Genomic DNA, 26,977 nt, shown 5'->3' on the forward strand with positions numbered 1-26,977 from the left:
GACGGCTAAAACAAGAATAAACACCTACATGCACCTAACTTTCCCAGGGATGAATTTATTTTCAACATCCTCTAATGTACTGTAAGGGAAAGACCCTGAAAAAAAGAATGCCCATACAGACACTGGCTTCACTAGGTGAGTCTGGAAAATGAACAGAAGTGCATTATACAGTCCTAAGGCATTAAGCACAGAATCACATCCTAAATTGTAAGTTAAAAACGAAAGTCAAAATTTCTCATCAGCAGATGCAACCCTGAAAATGCACACTCACACCAAGCACCGGTTTATATCTCAGAATCCCCTGGTACTTATATAGTCACACAAGGACATTAACAACAAGAGACTGTACCTCATCCCAGGAAGATTCTCTTCCTCTCTCTTCAGTAAAGTGGTGCACTGACACACCATCTGTAAAATGTTGTTACAGGTACATTAATGAGAATATACACGAATGAATATTAAAACCACCATTTGCGTCTATCACCGTTCGTGGATTTGTCAAAACAAAAGTGGTAGAAAATACTTTCAAAGAGTTAGAGCATTTTCTGAAAAAAATGCTTAAGTCACGTTTGGGATATATTTCAAACAAAGTAGTAAGAAGAAAACACGTAAAAAATGGATATGGATGTTGGGTTTGCGCACTATGTATTTCTAACATTTGAAGTTTGCTCCTGTTTTTGTTTTAACTTTTCTTCTGTTTTTAATTGGAGGTACCGGGAATGAGCACACGGAATTCAGCATGCTAAGCAAGCATTCTATTTACCACTAACCTATGTAATTCCCTGAGTCAACTAGCTTCTCGTCATAGATAAAATAAAATACAAAACACTCTTTCACGGTTCACTGCCTTACAAAACATGTTAGTTTTCTGAAGAGCAAAAGATATTTGATGCATTCTTCCTCGTATCACACTAAGTCTCACATCTGACCGAGTGGGAGACAGGTCTCCGGACCCTTGACAGAAGAGACCACAGGCCCCGGGTTTGGGTGTTTCTTCCATAACCGATCATCGGCTGTGGAAGGTCAGGGCTCCACTCGCTGCAGACAGTGACGGGCGGGCTTGTCTTTCAGGGAGCCCGGAACGTGGTGTTTGTTGAAGGCCTGTGTGCAGAACCGTCACTTCTGCCATCCGTCAGAAGACCCTCTTTCCCTTTACAACAGACACCTCCCTCCCCAGGGCAGGACGGGGAAGAAGTGGTCCATCAAGTGCGTCTGCTAAGGGACTAGAGGGACACGGCCGTGAGCCCTGTAACGGCCGCCCGTGCACGGGGAAGCCCCGGAGAGCGATCTGCCCTTCTTCTGCAGTGACTCAAGGAAGAAACAGAAGACTATGCTTTCCTCTTACCAAGCGGAGCAGCTGGCGGTGGCGGGCGAGGTTGCACAGGGCACCAAGGGGGACCAGGTGCAGGTTCCCAGCTGGGCGACGACGGGCCGCACGCGGGGCAGGCCACGCAGGCTGGTCCTCGGAAAGGTTGGGGCCCTCCGTCCCACGGGGTGACCTGCAGGACAGAAGGGAGGGCTGGGTTCAATGACAGAGAAAAGCGCCAACACCGACAAGAGCCAAAACCCAACGCAGCAGCCGTCGGCAACGGGCACCCTCCGCTCCACCGGGTGCCCAGAGAGCAGCACGGTGCCAAACGCTCCACCCAGGCCTCTGGGGACTTCCTGCAGCCTGGGCCACACAGGGGGACACGGGGATACGACTCTGACGCCGCACGTCACCACTGCGGCTGTCTCCAACTGGAGGAAGCCAAGGGTCCTCCTGCACGAGAGACTGCACACAGAGCTTCCAGCACACGGGCAAACTAGCGCCTTCCCAACAGCCAGCTGCTCTGGGCGGGACGGCCCTCCCCGCCACCTTCCCCAGCTCCACGAAAGCTTGCCCGGCGCGGACCAGGAACACGGACACGGGACGTACGTGAAGAGCTCATTCTCCACAAGAGCAAGCAGAGCCGCACAAGGGTCACCGTTCTGCCTGCAGGGCTCTGTCTTAAGGGCTCTGCCTGCAGGACCCTGCCAGGCCCTCTCTGCCCCCTCCACACAAAGGGCCCTCCTCCTCCACGCAGGGGCTGCCCCTGGGCGCAAAGAACGCAGGGGAGCTGGGCATCTCGTAGTCCTGAGGTGGAGTTGGCCAAGGGATCCCGAGGGGACAAGGCTGTCCTCAGAAGGGACTCAGGCTCCGCTACAATCATCCCTATCCTCAGGGACGTCTGGATTTTACGTTCGCTACAGAACACACCCTACCTGCGTGCTACGGGAGAGTGACGTGCGGAATCTCAACCCCACACCTGACATCAAAGGGGATGTACCAGCTCGTGCGCAAAACCCCACGGTGTGCCATGAGACAGACGAGCAGCTCTGACAGCTTCCATGGCAGGCCCGATCCGGCGCAGGGTGCGGGACAAACACAATGTACGCACTCTGGTGCGCATGGGAATTCCCCCGGAGGGAAGGAGGCAATTTCACGGCGGGCTCTTTCCCTTCAAGCCTCTATTCCCTACTACATATGCACCATCTCCGAAAGCCAGGCTTTTCTGCCCAGAGTACAACTGGAGGCAGCGGCCAAGACACACTTACCTCCCGAGAAAAGACAGTGTCGGGCTGTGACGTTTACCACACCCAGGAAGACTCCAAGTTGCACAAAGCACACCGTACAAAGCTGGAGGGAGTGCTTTGCCCCTTTTCCAGTTACCAGGAACTGAATGGACATTCTAAACAGGAGAATCACCTGGCCTGAGCCGGGAAACCAGTCAAAAGAACGACGACACAGAAACCCGTCTAAGTGACCCAGGAGCAACCCTAGGTGCAGGAGGTCAAGAAGGAGTCAGCTGAGCCAGGAGAAGTCAATGTGGAGCGAGGGCTCACTCTCCTCACGCTGCTTCCAGAAACCCACAGTCAAAGTCTGTGTGCCCCGGCTCCTACGCACTCCCTCATGGCTCCTGCAGGCACCAGCCAAGGCGAAGGCTCCCGGGTGAAGCAGCCCACTGGCTCCTGGGCAAGAGTTTTGAGTCTGAAAAAGGCAGCGACACGCCACGCCAGACCCGTCACAGGACACACAGTCTGCAGACGAGGCCAGGAACGGCTGCCGGGAGAACGGGAAGATCACCTTTCCCAGGACGAGGCCCAATAGAGCATGACCACCCCACTTTCCCTGGGCCTCCAGTGCCGCCGCAGGTGGGCGGGCGCTGCCGGGCCACACCGGAGCCGCGCCAGGTCCCGCGTCGGCTAAAAACCACAGAAAATAATGGAGGATTAGGCTTTCCAGCGAAGAAACTGCTGAAGCGAAACAAAAACTTTGCGCCTTCCTTCCTTCCTTCCTTCCCCGTATCACACTCGTTTCTTGGAGGAACTGGATACTGACCCCAGGAACTCCTGCATGCTAAGCCCGCATTCTCTCTACTGCTGAGCTACATATACCCTTCCCCCCAGAGCACACTAGTTTCTAGGCACAGAGAACAAGAAATGCCAGCCACGTTCACTAACTTACCCAGTGTATAATAAGCTCCGTGTGCTCCACCAACAGAGGTCAGTGTTTTATGATCCGTCAGCTCCTGCGGAGCCAATTCTACAGTCCCAGTAGCGTACTCCGGTTTTGTAATTTCGGGCTTAGTCGCCCCTTCCTAGGAACACAAAACAAGATAAATCAGGAACCGAACTTCAGATCATGTGCATACGCTTAGTCAGTCAGGTAGACAACAGTTATTTATCGAAGCTATCAGAACATAAGCCCTATCCTGGGAGAAGCTGGCGGTACAAATAAAAGGCAGATTATCCTCTCTGTTCTGCCAGAGGCACAGGATCCATGAAAACAAATCAGCACAGAAAAGTTTCAACAGCTCTACAAATGAGGTGAACGGGTACAGTAACGCCACAAAGGACAGGAGAGTCCGCTGCACGTGGATAGCTCAGGGAATGCTGGGAAGACCGCACTGTTTCGTAAAAGAGAGATCCAGCGCAGAGGGGGGATGTGGAGGGGCTTTGGGGAAGGGCAGCCTGAGTAAAAGTAGCAGGTTTGAAAAAGCTTAAGGCATTAAGGAAACTAGACCACTGTTACTGGCGGTGGAATGGGAAGACAAAACATGCTGCCTTGAAAATGAAACATCACTTAATTAATTTCAAGTGAGGACGGCTAAAACAAGAATAAACACCTACATGCACCTAACTTTCCCAGGGATGAATTTTTTTCAATATCCTCTAATGAACTGTAAGGGAAAAACCCTGAAAACAAGAATGCCCATACAGACAATGGCTTCACTAGGTGAGACTGGAAAATGAACACAAGTGCATTATCCAGTCCTACGGCATTAAGCACAGAATCACATCCTAAACTGTAAGTTAAAAGCATAAGTCAAAAATTCTCATCAGCAGATGCAAACGTGAAATGCACACTCACACCAACCCCCGGTTAATGTCTCAGAATCCTCTGGTACTTATATAGTCACACAAGGACATTAACAACAAGAGCCTGTACCTCATCCCAGGAAGATTCTCTTCCTCTCTCTTCTGTAAAGTGGCGCACTGACACACCATCTGTAAAATGTAGTTACAGGTACATTAATGAGAATATTCACGAATGTATATTAAAACCACCATGTGCGTCTATCACCGTTCGTGGATGTATGTCAAAACAAAAGTGGCAGAAAAGACTTTCAAAGAGTTAGAGCATTTTCTGAAAAAAATGCTTAAGTCAAGGTTGGGATATATTTCAAACCACGTAGTAAGAGGAAAACACGTAAAAAGAATGGATATGGAAGTTGGGTTTGCGCACTATGTATTTCTAACATTTGAAGTTTGCTCTTGTTTTTGTTTTTTTTTTTCTTCTGTTTTTAAATGGAGGTACCGGGAATGAGCACACGGAATTCGGCATGCTAAGCAAGCATTCTATTTACCACTAACCTATGTAATTCCCCGAGTCAACTAGCTTCTCGGCATAGATAAAATAAAATACAAAACACTCTTTCACGGTTCACTGCCTTACAAAACATGTTAGTTTGCTGAAGCGCAAAAGAACTTTGAGACCTTCTTCCCCGTAACAAACTAAGTCTCACATCAGACCGAGTGGGAGACAGGTCTCAGGACCCTTGACTGAAGAGACCACAGGCCCCGGGTTCCGGTTTGTCTTCCATAACCGATCATCGGCTGTGGAAGGTCAGGGCTCCAGGCGATGCAGACTGTGACAAGGCGGGCTTGTCCTCGAGGGAGCCCGGATCGTGGTGTTTGTTGAAGGCCCGTGTGCAGAAACGACACGTCTGCCCTCCGTCAGAGGACCCTCTTTCACTCTACAACAGACACCTCCCTCCCTAGGGCAGGACGGGGAAGACGCGGTCCATCAAGTGCGTCTGCTAAGGGACCAGAGGGACAGGGCCGTGAGCCCATTCACGGCCGCCCGTGCACGGGGAAGCCCCGGAGAGCGATCTGCCCTTCTTCTGCAGTGACTCAAGGAAGAAACAGAGGACTATGCTTTCCTCTTACCGAGCAGAGCAGCTGGCGGTTTGGGGCGAGGTTGCACAGGGCACCAAGGGGGACCAGGTGCAGGTGCCCTTGTGGGCGACGACGGGCCGAACCCGGGGCAGGCCACGCAGGCTGTTCCTCGGAAAGGTTGGGGCCCTCCGGCCCACGGGGTGACCTGCAGGACAGAAGGGAGGGCTGGGTTCAATCAATGACAGACAAAAGCGCCAACACCGACAAGAGCCGAAACCCAATGCAGCAGCCGTCAGCACCGGGCACCCTCCCCTCCACCGGGTGCCCAGAGAGCAGCACGGTGCCACACGCTCCGCCCAGGCCTCTGGGGCCTGACTGCAGCCTGGGCCGCACAGGGGGACACGGGGATACGACCCTGAGGCCGCACATCACCGCCGCTGCTGTCTCCAAGTGGAGGAAGCCAAGGGTCCTCCTGCCCGAGAGGCTGCACACAGAGCTTCCAGCACACGGGGAAACTAGCGCCTTCCCAAAAGCCAGCCGCTCTGGGCGGGACGGCCCTCCCCGATACTTTCCCCAGCTCCACGCAAGCTTGCAAGGCACAGACCAGGAACATGGACACGGGACAGACGTGAAGAGCTCATTCTCCACAAGAGCAAGCAGAGCCGCACCTGGGTCACCGCTCTGCCTGCAGGGCTCTGCCTTCAGGGCTCTGCCTGCAGGGCTCTGCCTTCAGGGCTCTGCCTGCAGAACCCTGCCAGTCCCTCTCTGCCCCCTCCTCACAAAGGGCCCTCCACCTCCACGCAGGGGCTTCCCCTGGGCGCAAAGAACGCTGGGGAGCTGGGCATCCCTGAGTCCTGCGGTGGAGCTGGTCAATGGCTCCCGAGGGGACAAGGCTGTTCTCAGAAAGGACGCAGGCTCCGCTACAATCATCCCTATCCTCAGGGACGTCTGGATTTTACGTACGCTACGGAACGCACCCTAAATGCGTGCTACGGGAGAGTGACGTGGGGAGTCTCAACCCCACACCTGACACCAAAGGGACTGTACCAGCTCGTGCGCAAAACCCCAAGGTGTGCCATGAGACCAACGAGCAGCTCTGACAGCTTCCAGGGCAGGCCCGACCCGGCGCCGGGTGGGGGACAAACACAACGTACGCACTCTGGTGCGCGTCGGAATTCCCCCGCAGGGAAGGAGGCATTTTCACTGCGGGCTCTTTCCCTTCCAGACTCTATTCCCTACTACAAACGCACCATTTCCGAGAGCCAGGCATTTCTGCCCAGAGTACAACTGGAGGCAGCGGTCAAGACACAATTACCTCCCGAGAAAAGACAGTGACGGGCTGTGAAGTTTACCACACCCAGGAAGATTCCAAGTTGCACAAAGCACACCGTACAAAGCTGGAGGGAGGGCTTTGCCCCTTTTCCAGTTACCAGGATCTGAATGGACATTCTAAACAGGAGAATCACCTGGCCTGAGCCGGAAATCCAGTCAAAAGAACGACGAAACAGAAACCCGTCTCAGGGACCCAGGAGCAAACCTAGGTGCAGGAGGTCAGGGAGGATACAGCCGAGCCAGGAGAATTCAGTGTGGAGTGAGGGCTCACTCTCCTCACGCTGCTTCGAGAAACCCACAGTCATAGTCTGCGGGCCCCGGCTCCTAAGCACTCCCTCATGGCTCCTGCAGGCACCAGCCAAAGCGACGGACTCCCGGGAGAAACAGCCCACTGGCTACTGGGCAAGAGTTTTGAGTCTGAAAAGGCAGCGACACGCCACGCCAGACCCGTCACAGGACACACAGTCTGCAGACGAGGCCAGGAACGGCTGCCGGGAGAACGGGAAGATCACCTTTCCCAGGATGATGCCCAACAGAGCATGACCACCAAACTTCCCTGGGCCTCCGGGGCCGCCGCAGGTGGGCGGGTGCTGCCGGGCAACACTGGAGCCGCGCCAGGTCCCGCGTCGGCTAAAAACCACAGAAAAGGATGGAGGATTAGGCTTTCTTGCGAAGACACTCCTGAAGCGAAACAAAACCTTTGCGCCTTCCTTCCTTCCTTCCTTCACCGTATCACACTCGTTTCTTGGAGGAACTGGATACTGACCCCCGGAACTCCTGCATGCTAAGCCCGCATTCTCTCTACTGCTGAACTACTTATACCCTTCTTCCCCCCAGAGCACACTAGTTTCTAGGCACAGAGAACAAGAAATGCCAGCCACGTTCACTAACTTACCCAGTGTATAATAAGCTCCGTGTGCTCCAATAACAGAGGTCAGTGTTTTATGATCCGTCAGTTCCTGCCGAGCCACTTCTACAGTCCCAGTAGCGTACTCCGGTTTTGTAATTTCGGGCTTAGTCGCCCCTTCCTAGGAACACAAAACAAGATAAATCAGGAACCGAACTTCATATCATGTGCCTACACTTAGTCAGTCAGTTAGAAAAGAGTAATTTACCAAAGCTATCAGAACATAAGCCCTATCATGAGAGAAGCTGGAGGTACAAATAAAAGGCAGATTCTCCTCTCTGTTCTGCCAGAGGCACAGGATCCATGAAAACAAATCAGCACAGAAAAGTTTCAACAGCTCTACAACTGAGGTGAATGGGTACAGTAACGCCACAAAGGACAGGAGAGTCCGCTGCACGTGGATAGCTCAGGGAATGCTGGGAAGACCGCACTGTTTCATAAAAGAGAGATCCAGCGCAGAGGGGGGATGTGGAGGGGCTTTGGGGAAGGGCAGCCTGAGTAAAAGGAGCAGGTGGGAAACAGCGTAAGGCACTAAGGAAACTAGACCACTGTTACTGGCGGTGGAATGGGAAGACAAAACATGCTGCCTTGAAAATGAAACATCACTTAATTAATTTCAAGTGAGGACGGCTAAAACAAGAATAAACACCTACATGCACCTAACTTTCCCAGGGATGAATTTCTTTTCAATATCCTCTAATGAACTGTAAGGGAAAGACCCTGAAAACAAGAATGCCAATACAGAAACTGGCTTCACTAGGTGAGTCTGGAAAATGAACACAAGTGCATTATCCAGTCCTACGGCATTAAGCACAGAATCACATCCTAAACTGTAAGTTAAAAGCATAAGTCAAAAATTCTCATCAGCAGATGCAAATGTGAAGATGCACACTCAAACCAACCCGCGGTTTATGTCTCAGAATCCCCTGGTACTTATATAGTCACACAAGGACATTAACAACAAGAGACTGTACCTCATCCCAGGAAGATTCTCTTCCTCTCTCTTCTGTAAAGTGGCGCACTGACAACCATATGTAAAATGTAGTTACAAGTACATTAATGAGAATATTCACGAATGTATATTAAAACGACCATGTGCGTCTATCTCAGTTCGTGGATGTGTCAAAACAAAAGTGGCAGAAAAGACTTTCAAAGATTTAGAGCATTTTCCGAAAAAAATGCTTAAGTCACGGTTGGGATATATTTCAAACCAAGTAGTAAGAGGAAAACACGTAAAAAGAATGGATATGGAAGTTGGGTTTGCGCACTATGTATTTCTAACATTTGAATTTTGCTCTTGTTTTTGTTTATTATTTTCTTCTGTTTTTAAATGGAGGTACCGGGAATGAGCACACGGAATTTGGCATGCTAATCAAGCATTCTATTTACCACTAACCTATGTAATTCCCCGAGTCAACTAGCTTCTCGGCATAGATAAAATAAGTACAAAACACTCTTTCACGGTTCCCTGCCTTACAAAACATGTTAGTTTGCTGAAGCGCAAAAGATCTTTGAGGGCCTTCTTCCCCGTATCACATTAAGTCTCACATCAGACCGAGTGGGAGACAGGTCTCAGGACCCTTGTCTGAAGAGACCACAGGCCCCTGGTTCGGGTGTGTCTTCCATAACCGATCATCGGCTGTGGAAGGTCAGGGCTCCACTCGCTTCAGACAGGGACAGGGGCGGGCTTGTCCCCCAGGGAGCCCGGAACGTGGTGTCTGTTGAAGGCCCGTGTGCAGAACCGACACGTCTGCCCTCCGTCAGAGGACCCTCTTTCCCTCTAAAACAGACACCTCCCTCCCCTGGGCAGGACGGGGAAGACGCGGTCCATCAAGTGCGTCTGCTAAGGGACCAGAGGGACAGGGCCGTGAGCCCAGTCACGGCCACCCGTGCACGGGGAAGCCCCGGAGAGCGATCTGACTTTCTTCTGCAGTGACTCAAGGAAGAAACAGAGGACTATGCTTTCCTCTTACCGAGCGGAGCAGCTGGCGGTTGGGGGCGAGTTTGCACAGGGCACCAAGTGGGACCAGTTGCTGTTGCCCAGCTGTGCGACGACGGGCCGCATCCGGGGCTGACCACGCAGGCTGGTCCTCGGAAAAGTTGGGCCCCTCCGGCACACGGGGTGACCTGCAGGACAGAAGGGATGGCTGGGTTGGATGACAGACTAAAGCGCCAACACCGACAAGAGCCGAAACCCAACGCAGCAGCCGTCGGCACCGGGCACTCTCCCCTCCACCGGGTGCCCAGAGAGCAGCACGGTGCCACACGCTCCGCCCAAGCTTCTGGGGCCTGCTGCAGCATGGGACGCACATGGGGACATGGGGATACGACCCTGACGCCGCACATCACCGCCGCCGCTGTCTCCAAGTGGAGGAAGCCAAGGGTCCTCCTGCCCGAGAGGCTGCACACAGAGCTTCCAGCATACGCAAAAACTAGTGCCTTCCCAACAGCCAGCCGCTCTGGGTGGGACGGCCCTCCCCGCCACCTTCCCCAGCTCCACGCAAGCTTGCCTGACGTGGACCAGGAACTCGGACACGGGACGGACGTGAAGAGCTCATTCTCAACACGAGCAAGCAGAGCCGCACCAAGGTAACCGCTCTGCCTGCAGGGCTCTGCCTGCAGGGCTCTGCCTGCAGGGCTATGCCTGCAGGGTTCTGCCTGTAGGACCCTACCAGGCCCTATCTGCCCCCTCCTCACAAAGGGCCCTCCTCCTCCACGCAGGGGCTGCCCCTGGGCGCAAAGAGCCCTTGGGAGCCGGGCATCCCGGAGTCCTGTGGCGGAGCTGGCCAAGGGCTCCTGAGGGGACAAGGCTGTCCTCAGAAGGGACTCAGGATCCGCTACAATCATTCCTACCCTCAGGGACGTTTGGATTTAACGTTTGCTACGGAACGCACCCTACCTGCGTGCTACGGGAGACTGACATGGGGAGTCTCAACCCCACATCTGACACCAAAGTTAATGTACCAGCTCGTGCGCAAAACACCACGGTGTGCCATGACACCGATGAGCAGCTCTGACAACTTCCAAGGCTGGCCCGACCCGGTGCAGGGTGGGGGACAAACACAAAGTACGCATTCTGGTGCGCTTCGGTATTCCCCCGCAGAGAAGGAGGCATTTTCACGGCGGGCTCTTTCCCTTCCAGACTCTATTCCCTACTACAAACGCACCATCTCCGAGAGCCAGGCTTTTCTGCCCAGAGTACAACTGGAGGCAGCGGCCAAGACACACTTACCTCCCGAGAAAAGACAGTGTCGGGCTGTGACGTTTACCACACCCAGGAAGACTCCAAGTTGCACAAAGCACACCGTACAAAGCTGGAGGGAGGGCTTTGCCCCTTTTCCAGTTACCAGGAACTGAATGGACATTCTAAACAGGAGAATCACCTGGCCTGAGCCGGGAAACCAGTCAAAAGAACGACGACACAGAAACCCGTCTAAGTGACCCAGGAGCAACCCTAGGTGCAGGAGGTCAAGAAGGAGTCAGCTGAGCCAGGAGAAGTCAATGTGGAGCGAGGGCTCACTCTCCTCACGCTGCTTCCAGAAACCAACAGTCAAAGTCTGCGTGCCCCGGCTCCTACGCACTCCCTCATGGCTCCTGCAGGCACCAGCCAAGGCGAAGGCTCCCGGGTGAAGCAGCCCACTGGCTCCTGGGCAAGAGTTTTGAGTCTGAAAAAGGCAGCGACACGCCACGCCAGACCCGTCACAGGACACACAGTCTGCAGACGAGGCCAGGAACGGCTGCCGGGAGAACGGGAAGATCACCTTTCCCAGGACGAGGCCCAATAGAGCATGACCACCCCATTTCCCTGGGCCTCCAGTGCCGCCGCAGGTGGGCGGGCGCTGCCGGGCCACACCGGAGCCGCGCCAGGTCCCGCGTCGGCTAAAAACCACAGAAAATAATGGAGGATTAGGCTTTCCTGTGAAGAAACTGCTGAAGCGAAACAAAAACTTTGCGCCTTCCTTCCTTCCTTCCTTCCCCGTATCACACTCGTTTCTTGGAGGAACTGGATACTGACCCCAGGAACTCCTGCATGCTAAGCCCGCATTCTCTCTACTGCTGAGCTACATATACCCTTCCCCCCAGAGCACACTAGTTTCTAGGCACAGAGAACAAGAAATGCCAGCCACGTTCACTAACTTACCCAGTGTATAATAAGCTCCGTGTGCTCCACCAACAGAGGTCAGTGTTTTATGATCCGTCAGCTCCTGCGGAGCCAATTCTACAGTCCCAGTAGCGTACTCCGGTTTTGTAATTTCGGGCTTAGTCGCCCCTTCCTAGGAACACAAAACAAGATAAATCAGGAACCGAACTTCAGATCATGTGCATACGCTTAGTCAGTCAGGTAGACAACAGTTATTTACCGAAGCTATCAGAACATAAGCCCTATCCTGGGAGAAGCTGGCGGTACAAATAAAAGGCAGATTCTCCTCTCTGTTCTGCCAGAGGCACAGGATCCATGAAAACAAATCAGCACAGAAAAGTTTCAACAGCTCTACAACTGAGGTGAACGGGTACAGTAACGCCACAAAGGACAGGAGAGTCCGCTGCACGTGGATAGCTCAGGGAATGCTGGGAAGACCGCACTGTTTCGTAAAAGAGAGATCCAGCGCAGAGGGGGGATGTGGAGGGGCTTTGGGGAAGGGCAGCCTGAGTAAAAGGAGCAGGTTGGAAACAGCGTAAGGCATTAAGGAAACTAGACCACTGTTACTGGCGGTGGAATGGGAAGACAAAACATGCTGCCTTGAAAATGAAACATCACTTAATTAATTTCAAGTGAGGACGGCTAAAACAAGAACCAACACCTAAGATGCACCTAACTTTCCCAGGGATGAATTTCTTTTCAATATCCTCTAATGAACTGTAAGGGAAAGACCCTGAAAACAAGAATGCCCATACAGACAATGGCTTCACTAGGTGAGTACTGGAAAATGAACACAAGTGCATTATCCAGTCCTACGGCATTAAGCACAGAATCACATCCTAAACTGTAAGTTAAAAGCATAAGTCAAAAATTCTCATCAGCAGATGCAAACGTGAAATGCACACTCACACCAACCCCCGGTTAATGTCTCAGAATCCTCTGGTACTTATATAGTCACACAAGGACATTAACAACAAGAGACTGTACCTCATCCCAGGAAGATTCTCTTCCTCTCTCTTCTGTAAAGTGGCGCACTGACACACCATCTGTAAAATGTAGTTACAGGTACATTAATGAGAATATTCACGAATGTATATTAAAACCACCATGTGCGTCTATCTCCGTTCGTGGATGTATGTCAAAACAAAAGTGGCAGAAAAGACTTTCAAAGAGTTAGAGCATTTTCTGAAAAAAATGCTTAAGTCAAGGTTGGGATATATTTCAAACCACGTAGTAAGAGGAAAACACGTAAAAAGAATGGATATGGAAGTTGGGTTTGCGCACTATGTATTTCTAACATTTGAAGTTTGCTCTTGTTTTTGTTTTTTTTTTCTTCTGTTTTTAAATGGAGGTACCGGGAATGAGCACACGGAATTCGGCATGCTAAGCAAGCATTCTATTTACCACTAACCTATGTAATTCCCCGAGTCAACTAGCTTCTCGGCATAGATAAAATAAAATACAAAACACTCTTTCACGGTTCACTGCCTTACAAAACATGTTAGTTTGCTGAAGCGCAAAAGAACTTTGAGACCTTCTTCCCCGTAACAAACTAAGTCTCACATCAGACCGAGTGGGAGACAGGTCTCAGGACCCTTGACTGAAGAGACCACAGGCCCCGGGTTCCGGTTTGTCTTCCATAACCGATCATCGGCTGTGGAAGGTCAGGGCTCCAGGCGATGCAGACTGTGACAAAGGCGGGCTTGTCCTCGAGGGAGCCCGGATCGTGGTGTTTGTTGAAGGCCCGTGTGCAGAAACGACACGTCTGCCCTCCGTCAGAGGACCCTCTTTCACTCTACAACAGACACCTCCCTCCCTAGGGCAGGACGGGGAAGACGCGGTCCATCAAGTGCGTCTGCTAAGGGACCAGAGGGACAGGGCCGTGAGCCCATTCACGGCCGCCCGTGCACGGGGAAGCCCCGGAGAGCGATCTGCCCTTCTTCTGCAGTGACTCAAGGAAGAAACAGAGGACTATGCTTTCCTCTTACCGAGCAGAGCAGCTGGCGGTTTGGGGCGAGGTTGCACAGGGCACCAAGTGGGACCAGGTGCAGGTGCCCTTGTGGGCGACGACGGGCCGAACCCGGGGCAGGCCACGCAGGCTGTTCCTCGGAAAGGTTGGGGCCCTCCGGCCCACGGGGTGACCTGCAGGACTGAAGGGAGGGCTGGGTTCAATGACAGACAAAAGCGCCAACACCGACAAGAGCCGAAACCCAATGCAGCAGCCGTCAGCACCGGGCACCCTCCCCTCCACCGGGTGCCCAGAGAGCAGCACGGTGCCACACGCTCCGCCCAGGCCTCTGGGGCCTGACTGCAGCCTGGGCCGCACAGGGGGACACGGGGATACGACCCTGAGGCCGCACATCACCGCCGCTGCTGTCTCCAAGTGGAGGAAGCCAAGGGTCCTCCTGCCCGAGAGGCTGCACACAGAGCTTCCAGCACACGGGGAAACTAGCGCCTTCCCAAAAGCCAGCCGCTCTGGGCGGGACGGCCCTCCCCGATACTTTCCCCAGCTCCACGCAAGCTTGCAAGGCACAGACCAGGAACACGGACACGGGACAGACGTGAAGAGCTCATTCTCCACAAGAGCAAGCAGAGCCGCACCTGGGTCACCGCTCTGCCTGCAGGGCTCTGCCTTCAGGGCTCTGCCTGCAGGGCTCTGCCTTCAGGGCTCTGCCTGCAGAACCCTGCCAGTCCCTCTCTGCCCCCTCCTCACAAAGGGCCCTCCACCTCCACGCAGGGGCTTCCCCTGGGCGCAAAGAACGCTGGGGAGCTGGGCATCCCTGAGTCCTGCGGTGGAGCTGGTCAATGGCTCCCGAGGGGACAAGGCTGTTCTCAGAAAGGACGCAGGCTCCGCTACAATCATCCCTATCCTCAGGGACGTCTGGATTTTACGTACGCTACGGAACGCACCCTAAATGCGTGCTACGGGAGAGTGACGTGGGGAGTCTCAACCCCACACCTGACACCAAAGGGACTGTACCAGCTCGTGCGCAAAACCCCAAGGTGTGCCATGAGACCAACGAGCAGCTCTGACAGCTTCCAGGGCAGGCCCGACCCGGCGCCGGGTGGGGGACAAACACAACGTACGCACTCTGGTGCGCGTCGGAATTCCCCCGCAGGGAAGGAGGCATTTTCACTGCGGGCTCTTTCCCTTCCAGACTCTATTCCCTACTACAAACGCACCATTTCCGAGAGCCAGGCATTTCTGCCCAGAGTACAACTGGAGGCAGCGGTCAAGACACAATTACCTCCCGAGAAAAGACAGTGACGGGCTGTGAAGTTTACCACACCCAGGAAGATTCCAAGTTGCACAAAGCACACCGTACAAAGCTGGAGGGAGGGCTTTGCCCCTTTTCCAGTTACCAGGATCTGAATGGACATTCTAAACAGGAGAATCACCTGGCCTGAGCCGGAAATCCAGTCAAAAGAACGACGGAACAGAAACCCGTCTCAGGGACCCAGGAGCAAACCTAGGTGCAGGAGGTCAGGGAGGATACAGCCGAGCCAGGAGAATTCAGTGTGGAGTGAGGGCTCACTCTCCTCACGCTGCTTCGAGAAACCCACAGTCATAGTCTGCGGGCCCCGGCTCCTAAGCACTCCCTCATGGCTCCTGCAGGCACCAGCCAAGCGACGGACTCCCGGGAGAAACAGCCCACTGGCTACTGGGCAAGAGTTTTGAGTCTGAAAAGGCAGCGACACGCCACGCCAGACCCGTCACAGGACACACAGTCTGCAGACGAGGCCAGGAACGGCTGCCGGGAGAACGGGAAGATCACCTTTCCCAGGATGATGCCCAACAGAGCATGACCACCAAACTTCCCTGGGCCTCCGGGGCCGCCGCAGGTGGGCGGGTGCTGCCGGGCAACACTGGAGCCGCGCCAGGTCCCGCGTCGGCTAAAAACCACAGAAAAGGATGGAGGATTAGGCTTTCTTGCGAAGACACTCCTGAAGCGAAACAAAACCTTTGCGCCTTCCTTCCTTCCTTCCTTCACCGTATCACACTCGTTTCTTGGAGGAACTGGATACTGACCCCCGGAACTCCTGCATGCTAAGCCCGCATTCTCTCTACTGCTGAACTACTTATACCCTTCTTCCCCCCAGAGCACACTAGTTTCTAGGCACAGAGAACAAGAAATGCCAGCCACGTTCACTAACTTACCCAGTGTATAATAAGCTCCGTGTGCTCCAATAACAGAGGTCAGTGTTTTATGATCCGTCAGCTCCTGCCGAGCCACTTCTACAGTCCCAGTAGCGTACTCCGGTTTTGTAATTTCGGGCTTAGTCGCCCCTTCCTAGGAACACAAAACAAGATAAATCAGGAACCGAACTTCATATCATGTGCCTACACTTAGTCAGTCAGGTAGACAAAGAGTAATTTACCGAAAGCTATCAGAACATAAGCCCTATCATGAGAGAAGCTGGAGGTACAAATAAAAGGCAGATTCTCCTCTCTGTTCTGCCAGAGGCACAGGATCCATGAAAACAAATCAGCACAGAAAAGTTTCAACAGCTCTACAACTGAGGTGAATGGGTACAGTAACGCCACAAAGGACAGGAGAGTCCGCTGCACGTGGATAGCTCAGGGAATGATGGGAAGACCGCACTGTTTCATAAAAGAGAGATCCAGCGCAGAGGGGGGATGTGGAGGGGCTTTGGGGAAGGGCAGCCTGAGTAAAAGGAGCAGGTGGGAAACAGCGTAAGGCACTAAGGAAACTAGACCACTGTTACTGGCGGTGGAATGGGAAGACAAAACATGCTGCCTTGAAAATGAAACATCACTTAATTAATTTCAAGTGAGGACGGCTAAAACAAGAATAAACACCTACATGCACCTAACTTTCCCAGGGATGAATTTCTTTTCAATATCCTCTAATGAACTGTAAGGGAAAGACCCTGAAAACAAGAATGCCCATACAGACACTGGCTTCACTAGGTGAGTCTGGAAAATGAACACAAGTGCATTATCCAGTCCTACGGCATTAAGCACAGAATCACATCCTAAACTGTAAGTTAAAAGCATAAGTCAAAAATTCTCATCAGCAGATGCAAATGTGAAGATGCACACTCAAACCAACCCGCGGTTTATGTCTCAGAATCCCCTGGTACTTATATAGTCACACAAGGACATTAACAACAAGAGACTGTACCTCATCCCAGGAAGATTCTCTTCCTCTCTCTTCTGTAAAGTGGCGCACTGACACACCATATGTAAAATGTAGTTACAGGTACATTAATGAGAATATTCACGAATGTATATTAAAACGACCATGTGCGTCTATCTCCGTTCGTGGATGTGTCAAAACAAAAGTGGCAGAAAAGACTTTCAAAGATTTAGAGCATTTTCTGAAAAAAATGCTTAAGTCACGGTTGGGATATATTTCAAACCAAGTAGTAAGAGGAAAACACGTAAAAAGAATGGATATGGAAGTTGGGTTTGCGCACTATGTATTTCTAACATTTGAAGTTTGCTCTTGTTTTTGTTTATTATTTTCTTCTGTTTTTAAATGGAGGTACCGGGAATGAGCACACGGAATTCGGCATGCTAAGCAAGCATTCTATTTACCACTAACCTATGTAATTCCCCGAGTCAACTAGCTTCTCGGCATAGATAAAATAAGTACAAAACACTCTTTCACGGTTCCCTGCCTTACAAAACATGTTAGTTTGCTGAAGCGCAAAAGATCTTTGAGGGCCTTCTTCCCCGTATCACATTAAGTCTCACATCAGACCGAGTGGGAGACAGGTCTCAGGACCCTTGTCTGAAGAGACCACAGGCCCCTGGTTCGGGTGTGTCTTCCATAACCGATCATCGGCTGTGGAAGGTCAGGGCTCCACTCGCTTCAGACAGGGACAGGGGCGGGCTTGTCCCCCAGGGAGCCCGGAACGTGGTGTCTGTTGAAGGCCCGTGTGCAGAACCGACACGTCTGCCCTCCGTCAGAGGACCCTCTTTCCCTCTAAAACAGACACCTCCCTCCCCTGGGCAGGACGGGGAAGACGCGGTCCATCAAGTGCGTCTGCTAAGGGACCAGAGGGACAGGGCCGTGAGCCCAGTCACGGCCACCCGTGCACGGGGAAGCCCCGGAGAGCGATCTGACTTTCTTCTGCAGTGACTCAAGGAAGAAACAGAGGACTATGCTTTCCTCTTACCGAGCGGAGCAGCTGGCGGTTGGGGGCGAGTTTGCACAGGGCACCAAGTGGGACCAGGTGCTGTTGCCCAGCTGTGCGACGACGGGCCGCATCCGGGGCTGACCACGCAGGCTGGTCCTCGGAAAAGTTGGGCCCCTCCGGCACACGGGGTGACCTGCAGGACAGAAGGGATGGCTGGGTTGGATGACAGACTAAAGCGCCAACACCGACAAGAGCCGAAACCCAACGCAGCAGCCGTCGGCACCGGGCACTCTCCCCTCCACCGGGTGCCCAGAGAGCAGCACGGTGCCACACGCTCCGCCCAAGCTTCTGGGGCCTGCTGCAGCATGGGACGCACATGGGGACATGGGGATACGACCCTGACGCCGCACGTCACCGCCGCCGCTGTCTCCAAGTGGAGGAAGCCAAGGGTCCTCCTGCCCGAGAGGCTGCACACAGAGCTTCCAGCATACGCAAAAACTAGTGCCTTCCCAACAGCCAGCCGCTCTGGGTGGGACGGCCCTCCCCGCCACCTTCCCCAGCTCCACGCAAGCTTGCCTGACGTGGACCAGGAACTCGGACACGGGACGGACGTGAAGAGCTCATTCTCAACACGAGCAAGCAGAGCCGCACCAAGGTAACCGCTCTGCCTGCAGGGCTCTGCCTGCAGGGCTCTGCCTGCAGGGCTATGCCTGCAGGGTTCTGCCTGCAGGACCCTACCAGGCCCTATCTGCCCCCTCCTCACAAAGGGCCCTCCTCCTCCACGCAGGGGCTGCCCCTGGGCGCAAAGAGCCCTTGGGAGCCGGGCATCCCGGAGTCCTGTGGCGGAGCTGGCCAAGGGCTCCTGAGGGGACAAGGCTGTCCTCAGAAGGGACTCAGGATCCGCTACAATCATTCCTACCCTCAGGGACGTTTGGATTTAACGTTTGCTACGGAACGCACCCTAGCTGCGTGCTACGGGAGACTGACATGGGGAGTCTCAACCCCACATCTGACACCAAAGTTAATGTACCAGCTCGTGCGCAAAACACCACGGTGTGCCATGACACCGATGAGCAGCTCTGACAACTTCCAGGCATGGCCCGACCCGGTGCAGGGTGGGGGACAAACACAAAGTACGCATTCTGGTGCGCATTCGGTATTCCCCCGCAGAGAAGGAGGCATTTTCACGGCGGGCTCTTTCCCTTCCAGCCTCTATTCCCTACTACAAACGCACCATCTCCGAGAGCCAGGCTTTTCTGCCCAGAGTACAACTGGAGGCAGCGGCCAAGACACACTTACCTCCCGAGAAAAGACAGTGTCGGGCTGTGACGTTTACCACACCCAGGAAGACTCCAAGTTGCACAAAGCACACCGTACAAAGCTGGAGGGAGGGCTTTGCCCCTTTTCCAGTTACCAGGAACTGAATGGACATTCTAAACAGGAGAATCACCTGGCCTGAGCCGGGAAACCAGTCAAAAGAACGACGACACAGAAACCCGTCTAAGTGACCCAGGAGCAACCCTAGGTGCAGGAGGTCAAGAAGGAGTCAGCTGAGCCAGGAGAAGTCAATGTGGAGCGAGGGCTCACTCTCCTCACGCTGCTTCCAGAAACCAACAGTCAAAGTCTGCGTGCCCCGGCTCCTACGCACTCCCTCATGGCTCCTGCAGGCACCATCCAAGGCGACGGGCTCCCGGGAGAAGAAGCCCACTGGCTCCTGGGCAAGAGTTTTGAGTCTGAAAAAGGCAGCGACACGCCACGCCAGACCCGTCACAGGACACACAGTCTGCAGACGAGGCCAGGAACGGCTGCCGGGAGAACGGGAAGATCACCTTTCCCAGGACGAGGCCCAACAGAGCATGACCACCCCACTTCCCTGGGCCTCCGGGGCCGCCGCAGGTGGGCGGGCGCTGCCGGGCCACACCGGAGCCGCGCCAGGTCCCGCGTCGGCTAAAAACCACAGAAAAGAATGGAGGATTAGGCTTTCCTGCGAAGACACTGCTGAAGCGAAACAAAACTTTGCGCCTTCCTTCCTTCCTTCCTTCCTTCCTTCCCCGTATCACACTCGTTTCTTGGAGGAACTGGATACTGACCCCAGGAACTCCTGCATGCTAAGCCCGCATTCTCTCTACTGCTGAGCTACATATACCCTTCCCCCCAGAGCACACTAGTTTCTAGGCACAGAGAACAAGAAATGCCAGCCACGTTCACTAACTTACCCAGTGTATAATAAGCTCCGTGTGCTCCACCAACAGAGGTCAGTGTTTTATGATCCGTCAGCTCCTGCGGAGCCACTTCTACAGTCCCAGTAGCGTACTCCGGTTTTGTAATTTCGGGCTTAGTCGCCCCTTCCTAGGAACACAAAACAAGATAAATCAGGAACCGAACTTCAGATCATGTGCCTACGCTTAGTCAGTCAGGTAGACAACAGTTATTTACCGAAGCTATCAGAACATAAGCCCTATCCTGGGAGAAGCTGGCGGTACAAATAAAAGGCAGATTCTCCTCTCTGTTCTGCCAGAGGCACAGGATCCATGAATACAAATCAGCACAGAAAAGTTTCAACAGCTCTACAACTGAGGTGAACGGGTACTGTAACACCACAAAGCACAGGAGAGTCCGCTGCACGTGGATAGCTCAGGGAATGCTGGGAAGACCGCACTGTTTTGTAAAAGAGAGATCGAGTGCAGAGGTGGGAAGTGGAGGGGCTTTGGGGAAGGGCAGCCTGAGTAAAATGAGCAGGTGGAAACAGCATAAAGCACTAAGGAAACTAGACCACTGTTACTGGCGGTGGAATGGGAAGACAAAATATGCTGCCTTGAAAATGAAACATCACTTAATTAATTTCAAGTGAGGACGGCTAAAACAAGAACCAACACCAAGATGCACCTAACTTTCCCAGGGATGAATTTTTTTCAATATCCTCTAATGAACTGTAAGGGAAAGACCCTGAAAACAAGAATGCCCATACAGACACTGGCTTCACTAGGTGAGTCTGGAAAATGAACACAAGTGCATTATCCAGTCCTACGGCATTAAGCACAGAATCACATCCTAAACTGTAAGTTAAAAGCATAAGTCAAAAATTCTCATCAGCAGATGCAAACTTGAAGATGCACACTCACAGCAACCCACGGTTTATGTCTCAGGATCCCCTGGTACTTATATAGTCACACAAGGACTTTAAAAACAAGAGACTGTACCTCATCCCAGGAAGATTCTCTTCCTCTCTCTTCTGTAAAGTGGCGCACTGAAACACCATATGTAAAATGTAGTTACAGGTACATTAATGAGAATATTCATGAATGTATATTAAAACCACCATGTGCGTCTATCTCTGTTCGTGGATGTGTCAAAACAAAAGTGGCAGAAAAGACTTTCAAAGACTTAGAGCATTTTCTGAAAAAAATGCTTAAGTCAAGGTTGGGATATATTTCAAACCACGTAGTAAGAGAAAAACACGTAAAAAGAATGGATATGGAAGTTGGGTTTGCGCACTATGTATTTCTAACATTTGAAGTTTGCTCTTGTTTTTGTTTTTTCTTTTCTTCTGTTTTTAAATGGAGGTACCGGGAATGAGCACACGGAATTCGGCATGCTAAGCAAGCATTCTATTTACCACTAAACTATGTCCTTCCCCTAGTCAACTAGCTTCTCGGCATAGAATAAATAAAGTACAAAACACTCTTTCACGGTTCAATGCCTTACAAAACATGTTAGTTAGCTGAAGCGCAAAAGATCTTTGAGGCCTTCTTCCCCGTATCACACAAAGTCTCACATCAGACCGTGTGGGAGACAGTTCTCTGGACCCTTGACTGAAGAGACCACAGGCCCCGGGTTCGGGTGTGTCTCCCATAACCGATCATCGGCTGTGGAAGTTCAGGGCTCCACTCGCTGCAGACAGGGACAGGGGCGGACTTGTCCTCCAGGGAGCCCGGAATGTGGTGTCTGTTGAAGGCCCGTGTGTAGAACCGACACGTCTGCCCTCCGTCAGAGGACCCACTTTCCCTCTACAACAGACACCTCCCTCCTCAGGGCAGGATGGGGAAGAAGCGGTCCATCAAGTGCGTCTGCTACGGGACCAGAGGGACACGGCCGTGAGCCCAGTCACGGCTGCCCGTGCATGGGGAAGCCCCAGAGAGCGATCTGCACTTCTTCTGCAGTGACTCAGGAAGAAACAGAGGACTATGCTTTCCTCTTACCGAGCGGAGCAGCTGGCGGTGGGGGCGAGGTTGCACAGGGCACCAAGGGGGACCAGGTGCAGGTGCCCAGCTGGGCGACGACGGGCCGCACCCGGGGCAGGCCACGCAGGCTGGTCCTCGGAAAGTTTGGGGCCCTCCGGCCCACGGGGTGACCTGCAGGACAGAAGGGAGGGCTGGGTTGGATGACAGACAAAAGCGCCAACACCGACAAGAGCCGAAACCCAACGCAGCAGCCGTCGGCACCGGGCACCCTCCCCTCCACCGGGTGCCCAGAGAGCAGCACGGTGCCACACGCTCCGCCCAGCCCTCTGGGGCCTGCCTGCAGCCTGGGCCGCACAGGGGACACGGGGATACGACCCTGAAGCCGCACGTCACCGCCGCCGCTGTCTCCAAGTGGAGGAAGCCAAGGGTCCTCCTGCCCGAGAGGCTGCACACAGAGCTTCCAGCACACGGGCAAACTAGCGCCTTCCCAACAGCCAGCCGCTCTGGGCGGGACGGCCCTCCCCGCCACCTTCCCAGCTCCACGCAAGCTTGCCCGGCGCGGACCAGGAACACGGACACGGGACGGAAGTGAAGAGCTCATTCTCCACACGAGCAAGCAGAGCCGCACCAGGGTCACCGTCTGCCTGCAGGCTCTGCCTGCAGGGCTCTGCCTGCAGGGCTCTGCCTGCAGGACCCTGCCAGGCCCTCTCTGCCCCCTCCTCACAAAGGGCCCTCCTCCTCCACGCAGGGGCTGCCCCTGGGCTGCAAAGAGCCCTGGGGAGCTGGGCATCCCGGAGTCCTGCGGCGGAGCTGGCCAAGGGCTCCCGAGGGGACAAGGCTGTCCTCAGAGTGACTCAGGCTCCGCTACAATCATCCCTATCCTCAGGGACGTCTGGATTTTACGTTCGCTACGGAACGCACCCTACATGCGTGCTACGGGAGAGTGACGTGTGGAGTCTCAACCCCACTCCTGACACCAAAGGGACTGTACCAGCTCTTGCGCAAAACCCCACGGTGTGACATGAGACCGACGAGCAGCTCTGACAGCTTCCAGGGCAGGCCCGACCCGGCGCAGGGTGGGTTACAAACACAACTTACGCACTCTGGTGCACATCGGAATTCCCCCGCAGTGAAGGAGGCATTTTCACGGCGGGCTCTTTCCCTTCCAGCCTCTATTCCCTACTACAAACGCACCATCTCCGAGAGCCAGGCTTTTCTGCCCAGAGTACAACTGGAGGCAGTGGCCAAGACACACTTACTTCCTGTGAAAAGACAGTGATGGGCTGTGACGTTTACCACACCCAGAAAGACTCCAAGTTGCACAAAGCACACCGTACAATGCTGGAGGGAGGGCTTTGCCCCTTTTCCAGTTACCAGGATCTGAATGGACATTCTAAACAGGAGAATCACCTGGCCTGAGCCAGGAAACCAGTCAAAAGGACGACGACACAGAAACCCGTCTCAGGGACCCAGGAGCAACCCCAGGTTCAGGAGGTCAGGAAGGAGTCAGCCGAGCCAGGAGAAGTCAGTGTGGAGCGAGGGCTCACCCTCCTCACGCTGCTTCGAGAAACCCACAGTCAAAGTCTGCGGGCCCCGGCTTCTAAGCACTCCCTCATGGCTCCTGCAGGCACCAGCCAAGGCGAAGGCTCCCGGGAGAAGCAGCCCACTGGCTCCTGGGCAAGAGTTTTGAGTCTGAAAAAGGCAGCGTCACACCACGCCAGACCCGTCACAGGACACACAGTCTGCAGACGAGGCCAGGAACGGCTGCCGGGAGAACGGGAATATCACCTTTCCCAGGACGTGGCCCAACAGAGCATGACCACCCCACTTCCCTTGGCCACCGGGGCCGCCGCAGTTGGGCGGGCGATGCCGGGCCTCACCGGAGCCACGCCAGGTCCCGCGTCAGCTAAAAACCACAGAAAAGGATGGAGGATTAGACTTTCCTGCGAAGACACTGCTGAAGCGAAACAAAACCTTTGCGCCTTCCTTCCTTCCTTCCTTCCCGTATCACACTCGTTTCTTGGAGGAACTGGATACTGACCCCAGGAACTCCTGCATGCTAAGCCCGCATTCTCTCTACTGCTGAGCTACATATACCCTTCCCCCCAGAGCACACTAGTTTCTAGGCACAGAGAACAAGAAATGCCAGCCACGTTCACTAACTTACCCAGTGTATAATAAGCTCCGTGTGCTCCACCAACAGAGGTCAGTGTTTTATGATCCGTCAGCTCCTGCGGAGCCACTTCTACAGTCCCAGTAGCGTACTCCGGTTTTGTAATTTCGGGCTTAGTCGCCCCTTCCTAGGAACACAAAACAAGATAAATCAGGAACCGAACTTCAGATCATGTGCCTACGCTTAGTCAGTCAGGTAGACAACAGTTATTTACCGAAGCTATCAGAACATAAGCCCTATCCTGGGAGAAGCTGGCGGTACAAATAAAAGGCAGATTCTCCTCTCTGTTCTGCCAGAGGCACAGGATCCATGAAAACAAATCAGCACAGAAAAGTTTCAACAGCTCTACAACTGAGGTGAACGGGTACAGTAACGCCACAAAGCACAGGAGAGTCCGCTGCACGTGGATAGCTCAGGGAATGCTGGGAAGACCGCACTGTTTCGTAAAAGAGAGATCCAGCGCAGAGGGGGGATGTGGAGGGGCTTTGGGGAAGGGCAGCCTGAGTAAAAGAGCAGGTCGGAAACAGCGTAAGGCACTAAGGAAACTAGACCACTGTTACTGGCGGTGGAATGGGAAGACAAAACATGCTGCCTTGAAAATGAAACATCACTTAATTAATTTCAAGTGAGGACGGCTAAAACAAGAACCAACACCAAGATGCACCTAACTTTCCCAGGGATGAATTTCTTTTCAATATCCTCTAATGAACTGTAAGGGAAAGACCCTGAAAACAAGAATGCCCATACAGACACTGGCTTCATTAGGTGAGTCTGGAAAATGAACACAAGTGCATTATCCAGTCCTACGGCATTAAGCACAGAATCACATCCTAAACTGTAAGTTAAAAGCATAAGTCAAAAATTCTCATCAGCAGATAGAAACGTGAAGATGCACACTCACACCAACCCACGGTTTATGTCTCAGAATCCCCTGGTACTTATATAGTCACACAAGGACATTAACAACAAGAGACTGTACCTCATCCCAGGAAGATTCTCTTCCTCTCTCTTCTGTAAAGTGGCGCACTGACACACCATCTGTAAAATGTAGTTACAGGTACATTAATGAGAATATTCACGAATGTATATTAAAACCACCATGTGCGTCTATCTCCGTTCGTGGATGTGTCAAAACAAAAGTGGCAGAAAAGACTTTCAAAGAGTTAGAGCATTTTCTGAAAAAAATGCTTAAGTCACGGTTGGGATATATTTCAAACCAAGTAGTAAGAGGAAAACACGTAAAAAGAATGGATATGGAATTGGGTTTGCGCACTATGTATTTCTAACATTTGAAGTTTGCTCTTGTTTTTGTTTTTTCTTTTCTTCTGTTTTTAAATGGAGGTACCGGGAATGAGCACACGGAATTCGGCATGCTAAGCAAGCATTCTATTTACCACTAACCTATGTAATTCCCCGAGTCAACTAGCTTCTCGGCATAGATAAAATAATATACAAAACACTCTTTCACGGTTCACTGCCTTACAAAACATGTTAGTTTGCTGAAGCGCAAAAGATCTTTGAGGCCTTCTTCCCCGTATCACACTAAGTCTCACATCAGACCGAGTGGGAGACAGGTCTCAGGACCCTTGACTGAATAGACCACAGGCCCCGGGTTCGGGTGTGTCTTCCATAACCGATCATCGGCTGTGGAAGATCAGGGCTCCACTCGCTGCAGTGACAGGGGCGGGCTTGTCCATAATGGAGCCCGGAACGTGGTGTCTGTTGAAGGCCCGTGTGCAGAACCGACACGTGTGCCCTCCGTCAGAGGACCGTCTTTCCCTCTACAACAGACACAGCCCTCCCCAGGTCAGGACGGGGAAGACGCGGTCCATCAAGTGCAGTCTGCTAAGGGACCAGAGGGACACGGCAGTGAGCACAGTCACGGCCGCCCGTGCACGGGGAAGTCCCGGAGAGCGATCTGCCCTTCTTCTGCAGTGACTCAAGGAAGAAACAGAGGACTATGCTTTCCTCTTACCGAGCGGAGCAGCTGGCGGTGGGGGGCGAGGTTGCACAGGGCACCAAGTGGGACCAGGTGCAGGTGCCCAGCTGGGCGACGACGGGCCGCAACCGGGGCAGGCCACGCAGGCTGGTCCTCGGAAAGTTTGGGGCCCTCCGGCCCACGGGGTGACCTGCAGGACAGAAGGTAGGGCTTTGTTGGATGACAGACAAAAGCGCCAACACCGACTAGCGCCGAAACCCAACGCAGCAGCCGTCGGCACCGGGCACCCTCCTCTCGACCTGGTGCCCAGAGAGCAGAACGGTGCCACACGCTCCGCCCAGCACTCTGGGGACTGCCTGCAGCCTGGGCCGCACAGGGGGACACGGGGATACGACCCTGACGCCGCACGTCAACGCCGCCGCTGTGTCCAAGTGGGGAAGCCAAGGGTCCTCCTGCCCGAGAGGATGCACACAGAGCTTCCAGCACACGGGCAAACTAGCGCCTTCCCAACAGCCAGCCGCTCTGGGCGGGACGGACCTCCCTGCCACCTTCCTCAGCTCCACGCATGCTTGCCCGGCGCGGTCCAGGAACACGGAAACGGGACGGACGTGAAGAGCTCATTCTCCACACGAGCAAGCAGCGCCGCACCAGGGTCACCGCTCTGCCTGCAGGGCTCTGCCTGCAGGGCTCTGCCTGCAGGGCTCTGCATGCAGGATCCTGCCAGGACCTCTCTGCCCCCTCCACACTATGGGCCCTCCTACTCCATGCAGGTGCT

The 26,977-nt window shown here is 53.5% G+C and overlaps 1 long non-coding RNA gene across 2 annotated transcripts; it reads right to left on the reverse strand.

Annotated features, from left to right (window-relative positions):
- Positions 1-385: 385 nt before the first annotated feature.
- On the reverse strand, positions 386-23,656 carry LOC116658941. 2 transcript variants are annotated; one of them, XR_004314160.1, is made up of 3 exons: positions 23,501-23,656; positions 17,949-18,102; positions 386-408 (listed from the first exon to the last, which is right to left on the reverse strand). It is a non-coding gene; the product is annotated as an uncharacterized LOC116658941 (long non-coding RNA). The 2 variants fall into 2 exon arrangements; XR_004314159.1 differs by lacking the exon at positions 23,501-23,656 and adding an exon at positions 19,209-19,254.
- Positions 23,657-26,977: the final 3,321 nt, after the last annotated feature.

Source organism: Camelus ferus, chromosome 22 (genome assembly GCF_009834535.1).
Source record: "Camelus ferus isolate YT-003-E chromosome 22, BCGSAC_Cfer_1.0, whole genome shotgun sequence".
NCBI lineage: Eukaryota > Metazoa > Chordata > Mammalia > Artiodactyla > Camelidae > Camelus > Camelus ferus.